This window comes from Mytilus trossulus, chromosome 6, assembly GCF_036588685.1.
Source record: "Mytilus trossulus isolate FHL-02 chromosome 6, PNRI_Mtr1.1.1.hap1, whole genome shotgun sequence".
In the NCBI taxonomy this organism is placed as follows: Eukaryota; Metazoa; Mollusca; class Bivalvia; order Mytilida; family Mytilidae; genus Mytilus; species Mytilus trossulus.
In genome coordinates, this window is record NC_086378.1 from 71,695,458 (window position 1) to 71,702,795 (window position 7,338).

Genomic DNA, 7,338 nt, shown 5'->3' on the forward strand with positions numbered 1-7,338 from the left:
CTTGCTTGCATTTCATTGGTAGTGTTCATTTTATAAAATCAGCAGATCTCTGTTGGTTTTCATCATTTAACTGAAGCTTTTGAGGTCGATTTAAGGTAAGAGTATAGGAAAAAATTAATTAAATAACTTAATTCATTGTGTACTTTAAAATAAATTTAAAAAAAATATATCAATATATTTTTGACACGAGAGATAGTTAAAGGGGCACTAGCTATCAAATTCATGGTTACCAATTTGACTCAAATTCTCATATTTTATTTAATAAAACATTTATCATACTATCTAGAGTCTAAAATAAACAGTTTACAGAGCATGGGGTAGATAATATATAGGTTCGTTACGTGTGTATTTTAGTCCTTACGACATCCAATTAACTATCGATTCGACCTCACATGACCATATAAGCGATGTAAACATAAAAAAGATATGAATAGATTAAACCAACACATGCAATTGGATATTTATAGGTCTGTTTGATTTTATTTAATAGATTAAAAATAGATGTTTCTCATTGTTTTAACCGTATAAGAATGATTTTATGTGCATCGAATTAGTAATCAAATGATTTGCCGTAGTTCCACTTTCATTGTTGCCATTAAATAACCGGTACACGTATAAATCATGCGTTGTCAATCTCTGGCTAGGGGTTAAATTGAAGTTCACATGAATACGAATTTGAAGAGGTCGACTCATTCACTTCCAAGTGAATTACTAATTATCAATGTTTCTTAGCCGGTAATTTGACAAAATTGAACCTTTTTGGCTGCAAAAAGCGAATTGTTATCTCACTATTTCACTTTCATTATTGATTGAACAGAAAAAAATCAAACTTTAGATTTTCTTATATATCTCGTAGCTAGTGCCCCGTTAAAGTAAAAGTATTTTGAAATTAAAGTAAAAAATGGTAACAGAATTAAAAAATAAATGTATAATCGCTTAAAGTAGTCAACAATGTATACACTGGAAAACAACTGAATCATATTTTTTATAGTTCGTTCTTATGTTGTACTGTTATACCAATGTCCCAGGTTAGGGAAGAGGTTGTGATGTTTAACCCTGCCACATTTTGTATGTATGTCCCAAGTCAGGAGCCTGTAATTCAGTGGTTGTCGGTTTTTTTTATGTGTTACATATTTGTTGTTCGTTCATTTTTTTTTATATATATAAATAAGGCCGTAATTTCCCCTTACATTGTCATATAGAGCCTTTTATAGCTGACTATGCGGTATGGGCTCTGCTAATTGTTAAAGGCCGTACGGTGACCTATAGTTGTTAATGTTTGTGTCATTTTGGTCTCTTTTTTGAGAGTGGTCTCATTGGCAATCATACCACATTTTCTTTTTTGTAAGGCATCGCTTTATTGGTGATTTGGATGGCATACTTCATACATAACAAATGAAAGCAATGCTTTGGAAATGTCATGAGTTGGATTAAACACAAAATAATATTTACAAACAAAACTAACTAGGTTTGTTTTGATCATTTTACTTTGGTTTAGATTAGATTTCAAAATATATTCCGAAAACCATCTTTTATTACGTGACATAAGACAGTTCGTGAAATTAAAGTTTAACTGAATAAAAAAAAACATATTCTTACTTACAAAAAACAAATACAAACAAAATAATTTATTCATTGGAAAAACATTGTATCGCCTTCTAAGTATACCGAATATCTTTCTTCTTTTCAAATTTCTTTTTTTTAAAGAATAAAATTGAACAACCGTTACGTATCATTTCGGAAGTGTGAAGTTACAAGTCAACTTATGAAAGATATGATAATCGACCGATTTTTTTTTAAAGATTTTCCATATATAGAAAATTATATATTTTTTGTTAGATATTTTACGGCAATATAGCATGACAAGCATTTTTTTTCCATAGATTATTGATCTGAAATTTTCACCGCAAAACTGAATAATTACAGTTCAACAGGACTTCTGGGCAAATTGTATGTGTCTGCGGCTTGATTTATAAACCTTTCACCTTAGAAGAAATGTATTAAATTTTATAATTCTCATCCCAAAAAGTTCGTTATTTTTATTTTTAGCAAATAAACCTTTTAAAGAAAAAGGAGGGGAGAGAAACGTTCAATGTCATTGATATTGAGTATCGACTAAAAGCTCTTTTTGAATGTATGGGAAGTGAAAATGAAAAAAAAAATCACAAACAAGTCATACGCACATCATATAATATAAGAACTATTTAGAATTCAGGTTGTATGTATGTTCTTTCTAATACAACTTTAAATTGTTTTATTTCAATGTTTTTAAGGATGCAGTTGACGTTTTTCGCAGGTTTCTTTGTTTTGGCAGTTTTTGTTACACACGGTAAGTTTTTTTAATATCTTTTTCTTACTGTGTTGTTTTTTAGTGTATTTTTGAATGCTTCTGGTCGTTTTTACAGCTTTACTTAATTATGAAACAATATCTTATAACATTGACGCTATTAACTTTACTGCACAAGATACGCTTTTCGACAAAAGATGAATCTTCGGTGGTGCTCGAGGCAAATATTTGAAAATTCAATAAAATCTGAATTACAGAAACATAAAAATAAAACGTCGGGTTTGATTTTTTAGTCAAAATAAATTAGAATTTAACAAGAGGGGGAAATTAAGATGTTAAAAAACAAATTTATAATTCAAAGAATGAAAAAAATACGAAAATACTAACTACAATCAAAATAAGACAAGAAAATATGTTGTTCGGTTGCGTTCCTGTCTATTTGACTAATAAAACAAAATCTCCCATCTCCATTTAAGTTGTATAAAATAATTAATCGATCATAAACACAAAAATACAAAATTTGACCTTTAATGGTTTACTTTTATAAATTGTTATTTGTATTGAGAGTTGTCTCCTTGGCACTTACACCACATCCTTCTATATCTATATGTCTATTGATATAAATATTTTACTTTCAACTTAATTTTCATCATCCATTCTAAACACTGAATCTGCAATCTTTAATGATGTTTGAAAATGACATACCTTTGTATATTTCAGTAAATGGGTGTGCCTTCATGGTATGTGAGAACAAGTCTGCATACATCAAATGTCCATATCCGTTGACAATATCGGTACGATCAGCAATATATGGGCGGTCCACTGATTCATCTGTATGCCCTGGAAAAGTCAAAACAACTCATTGCAGTTCATCAAGGTCAAACAGTAAGGTCAAAGCGCAATGCAATGGCAAAAGATTTTGTTTATTGAAACCAACCAACCGTCAATATGGAGACCCTTGCCGCGGAACATATAAGTACCTAGAAGTGGAGTTCAAGTGCATTTAAGATTTGCGTAACAACTTCATTGTCACACGCCGTTAGTGTGTTGAAGAAATATAATCCATGCGTTTTGTTTTGGCAAACTGCTTTTTTTCAATGTGACCAAACATTTCAAGAAAAACTGAACTATTCAACACTTGATACTTGTTTTTTAAATCTATCTTTTGTTAATCTATAATATTTATGGAGAACGGCTTGCTAAAAAAATGTTTTAATATCTTGTTTGATGTTATATTTTCTTTCTTTTGTGTTTATATTCAAATTGTAGACCTCAATCAAACTTGAGAGAGAGATCAATAAATACATGTAGTTATAAATATTGGGGGAAAAAACACGACAAAAACCCAAAATTACCTTCATACGGGGTATATTTCTACCAATTTATATGATATTCACGCGCTTGCATTCATATCGTGATTTTCTTGACAGAGTATTGCTGCTCACACGGAAGCTATTTAACCAAGAGTTCCAAATGGTGAAGTTGAAATAATCCCTTTGTAAATTTTACGGACGCCATCACGAGTTGGATAACCGTTTCACAGATGATATCTGATATTTTCCTTATGTCGTAACTACAATTCCCTACCCATCATGATTGTGACCTACCGAATCAGACTACTTAACGGATTTGCAATATTGTAACATAAGCAACACGACGGGTGCCACATGTGGAGCAGGATCTGCTTACTCTTTCGGAGCACCTGAGATCACCCCTAGTTTTTGGTGGGGTTCGTGTTGCTTATTCGTTAGTTTTCTTTGTTGTGTCATGTGAACTATTGTTTGTCTGTTTGTTTCATTTTTAGCCATGACGTTGTCAGTTTATTTTCGATTTATGAGTTTGACTGTTCCTCTGGTATTTTTCATGGCATTCTCATGTCAAAAGAATAATTGAAAAGTAAAATCACAAAAATACTGACCTTTGAGCAAAATCAATAGACCACTTAAGAGTTCATCCGTCGCCGGAAATAACTCGTCTATTAGGCACGCATTTATGATGTCATTTACCAGATAGACGGGGTCGCCTTTATCCCTGCACTATTTACGTTTATCAAGCGTCTTAGTGATCGTCATTGTGCAGGATGAACTAGAAATAATAGTTATTCTGTAGGCACTTGACGACAATCCCCTAATGACAGCAGTGCTGATTGTCAATTTCGAGAATTCAATTTGTCGTATAAATCGTACAATATGGAATTATAGTTTTCCAACCACTCGCTCAACATTGGAATGGAAGTGACGACGCCCCTAAACTCACAAATGACGTTCACTTAAACCAGAGTTTTTTACGGAAATGTACCGAACTCGAAAGTTGTCTATTCGGAAAGTCCATAATCACATGGCAATATCAAATAACAAAACGCATCAAAAATAAATGGACAAGAACTGTCATATTCCTGACTTGGTACAGGCATTTTTAAATGTAGAAAATGGTGGATTTAACCTGGTTCTATAGCGCTTACCCTCCTACTTTAATGACAGTCTCATCAAATTCCGTTATATTTACATTGATGCGTTAAATAAACGGACACAATAAATAAAATGGTCAAAATATGGGTACATCAGTCATCATCGTATAACAATTTTAAAAGTAACAATTTAAAGGAACACTAAACACATCTACTTTTCTACGAACACATTCATTGCTTGAGTGTCTGACGTCAGATTTTTTTTTACGTCAAATAAATTTGTCGTTCTATGTGCATACAAACAATTTTAAAATTTACATAGGCAATGTAAGCATATATGGTTAAAAATTCAAAAGTATGTAAGAATAAATTTCAGAAATAGACCGAGATTTAAACTAGTCCTAAAGTTATATATAGAATTTATAAGAATCCACAAATACTTAAATCCACTACGTGATTCAATGCTTTTTGACGTTTGTGGTTCAACGTATATTGTAATTCATAATAGAAATATTTCATAATGACATATAATAGAACAATATCATTCTGACGGAATCTTTTAAAATACAGAGTCACATAATAAGAACAAAAGAAATACAAGAAGTCGCATATACAAATCAAACAACCAAAATATGAAAGCCAATACAAACACATTGACGAGATGTATAAGTACCGAGCCACGTCAAACGGATATCACATAATACCATTCAGCAGTAAAAGTAATATTAATTATAGAACAGAGACAAATGAAAGAACTATAAAACACGTTGTTAAGATGATAAACAACATCAGTACGCAGAATCTGTACATCAAGACCATCGTGTATTATTTGAGAAGTTGATACGGAATATTTATCTTGGTACCTTCTGATCAACTTTTTTATCAAAAAAACGAGACGTTCTTTGACATACCCCTACTCAATCACTGATGACGTTTTACAAAGTCTGAGTAGAAGCTGCAAGCTCTTGAATATCGAATAAGTTGGGAAATATATATCCCATATGCAGGTGAAGTTTGTATATTGCTTCTAAGGTAAAGGAAATTTATAATTTCAAAATTAAAATCGTCTCGTTTGTCATAGATTCTGGTACTGAGATGACTGTGTCAGTCAAATTCGAGATATAAGTCTAAAAGTTAGGCATAGGAAGCCGTGTATGTTGTTTCTTTAATCTCTAGTTCTAGGGAATAAATCATTAATGGAACCCAATCAGAAAGGTTCGGATTGTTTAGGGAAAGAACATCATCAATAAAAGATAACACCTAGATTAAATCTATTTCATGACTTGAAATTCAAATTGAAAAGAAAGTATTTACAAACTATAAATTTAAGTTTTATCCGACCTTTATTTGAATATACAGATATTATTTGGGATAAATTCCAGACTATTTCAGTGATAAACTAGAAAATATGCAACTTGAAAACTGGTGGTACTAAGTTATCGTCAATAGATAAATTATACGAACGTCACGCACGCTGTTCCAACAACCCCTGTGATTTAAAACAGAATCTTCGAAATTTCCTCTGCAAAACAAAATAAAATGTTAACAAACACTAACCAATATAAAAACTAATTCAGTATATGTTTTCCTTTATATTATTGTAGCTCTTGGTCATATGCTTAGAAATATATAGTATATTTGAGGATTAAAACAACAAAGCTATGTGAAAAAAACGGATTTCCAACGTTACATTTTTGAACAACTGTTTTATTTCTTATGATTAGTGATCCTATTTTTTTATTCTCTGATCTTCCCGAAACTTGGCAGAAGCAACGAAGTGTGTCAGTTCGTGGTTAAATAAAAACCGTTCTTTTGTCGAATTTCGTTGGACTCGGTGGCTGTATATTAAGCAGAAATAAGAAAAATGTCCAATGACGTTTTTTGTTAACTTAACGGCTGAAAGGTAGTTTTATAAGTAAACATAGCTAAAAATGTCTAAAAAATGTGAGATAATTATAACATCTACCGAAAGAACAAACACTTGCATCATTGTTCGTGAGTTAAAAAATTGTAGATTCTATAAAACCATCTCTACACAGTGGTTGTTCAAGTGGTAGCCATTTTGTCCAAGTTGATATTTCATTTGTCCAAGCAATAAATGCGGGTTTTTTTACCTAATATTTCAATAAGTAATATATAATTTACCAAAACAAAAGTTAGATACACGAAAAGAACATAAAGTCTAGATTCTTTTTTTATTAACTGCATCTTTGCAGGAATAAAATGCTACGAAACATTACAAAACGGTAGCCATTTTGTCCAAACGTCGAAATACGTCGAAAAATCCAACCAAACGCTTTTTTTTACGTTGCATGTGCAAAAGTTGTTCCATTGGATATTCGTGTACTTAAACCGATTTGAAACACAGTTAAAGATAAATAATGAAAAAGAAGAAAAGCTTGAAAAGCTTTCTGAATCACTTTTAAAGAGTATATTGAAAATAGAAGACCAAGTGGCAAATTTGTGTATGGGTGTTTTAGATAAAATACCAAAAGTTACCAATGATTGTTCATGTGAGAATGCAAGTTCTAATGTTACCAATAAAGTATGCGGGAGTGGTGAATCAAACCAGTTGTCTTACCGAGAACCAGTATGCATCGAGACTATTGGGTATACCAAACCATCAATCTATGATGGGTCCACT

General features: G+C 31.6%; 1 long non-coding RNA gene across 1 annotated transcript; it reads left to right on the forward strand.

The window, feature by feature from the left end:
* Nucleotides 1–3,510, forward strand: LOC134723726 (uncharacterized). Its single transcript, XR_010108168.1, has 3 exons — nucleotides 1–95; nucleotides 2,274–2,329; nucleotides 3,008–3,510. It is a non-coding gene; the product is annotated as an uncharacterized LOC134723726 (long non-coding RNA).
* Nucleotides 3,511–7,338: the final 3,828 nt, after the last annotated feature.